Raw genomic sequence first — 1,660 nt, forward strand, 5'->3', positions numbered from 1 at the left:
CCTACCCCTATCTTCATTACATTACATTTGCTTGGATTAAACTCTAACAGCCATTTGTTCGACCATTCCTGCAGCTTGTCCAGGTCTTCTTGAAGCCTCAAGCTGTCCTCCTCTGTCTTAATCCTTCTCATAATTTTGGCGTCGTCAGCAAACATTGAGAGGAATGAGTCTATACCCTCTGGGAGATCATTTACGTATATCAGAAACAGGATACGTCCAAGTACAGAGCCCTGTGGGACTCCACTGGTGACTTCACGCCAGTCTGAGGTCTCACCCCTCACTATAACTCTCTGCTTCCTATTGCTTAGGTACTCCCTTATCCACTGGAGCGCAAACCAGTTACTCCTGCCTGTTTCTCTAGCTTATGCATCAACCTTTTATGGGGTACTGTGTCAAAGGCTTTCCGACAGTCCAAAAAAATGCAGTCCGCCCACCCTTCTCTTTCTTGCTTAATCTTTGTCACCTGATCGTAGAATTCTATCAAGCCTGTAAGGCAAGATTTACCCTCCCTGAACCCATGTTGATGGGTTGTCACGAAGTCTCTTCTCTCCAGATGTGTTACTAGGTTTTTTCTCACAATCTTCTCCATCACCTTGCATGGTATACAAGTTAAGGACACTGGCCTGTAGTTCAGTGCCTATTGTCTGTCACCCTTTTTAAATATTGGTACTACATTAGCAGTCTTCCATACTTCTGGTAGGTCTCCCGTTTCCAGTGACCTACTATACACTATGGAGAGTGGCAAGCAAAGTGCTCCTGCACACTCTTTCAATATCCATGGTGAGATTCCATCCGGCCCAACAGCTTTTCTCACATCCAGCTCCAATAGGTGCTTCTTGACCTCATCTCTTGTAATTTCGAACCTTTCCAAGGTTACCTGGTTTGCTGCCACCTCTCCTAGCGCCGTGACTTCTCCCTGTTCTATTGTAAAGACCTCCTGGAACCTTTTGTTGAGTTCTTCACACACCTCTTTGTCATTCTCTGTGTACCTGTCCTCGCCCACCCTAAGTTTCATCACCTGTTCCTTCACTGTTGTCTTCCTCCTGATGTGACTGTGTAGTAGCTTTGGTTCGGTCTTGGCTTTATTAGCTATATCATTTTCATACCTTTTCTCAGCTGCTCTTCTCACACTGACATACTCGTTCCTGGTTCTCTGGTATCTCTCTCTACTTTCTGGTGTTCTGTTATTACGGAAGTTCCTCCACGCCCTTTTGTTCTGCTCCTTTGCTTTCATACATTCCCTATTAAACCACGGATTCTTCCTTTGCTTCTCTGTTTTTTCCTGTTGGGCTGGGACAAACCTGCTTACAGCCTCCTGACATTTTTGGGTGACATAGTCCATCATGTTTTGTACGGACTTGGTTCCGAGTTCTGTGTCCCAATGTATATCCCATAGGAATTTATTCATCTCCTCATAATTTCCCTTTCGGTACGCCAGCCCTTTGTTTCCTAGTTCTTTTTTGGGGGTGATAATTCCTAGCTCAACCAGGTACTCAAAGCTCAATACACTATGATCACTCATTCCCAAGGGGGCTTCCAACTTAACTTCCCTTATATCCGACTCATTTAGGGTAAATATCAGATCAAGCAAGGCTGGTTCATCCCCTCCTCTCGTTCTTGTCAGTCCCTTGACGTGTTGACTTAGAAAGTTTCTTGTTGC

The sequence above is a fragment of the Procambarus clarkii genome, chromosome 63 (assembly GCF_040958095.1).
Source record: "Procambarus clarkii isolate CNS0578487 chromosome 63, FALCON_Pclarkii_2.0, whole genome shotgun sequence".
NCBI lineage: Eukaryota > Metazoa > Arthropoda > Malacostraca > Decapoda > Cambaridae > Procambarus > Procambarus clarkii.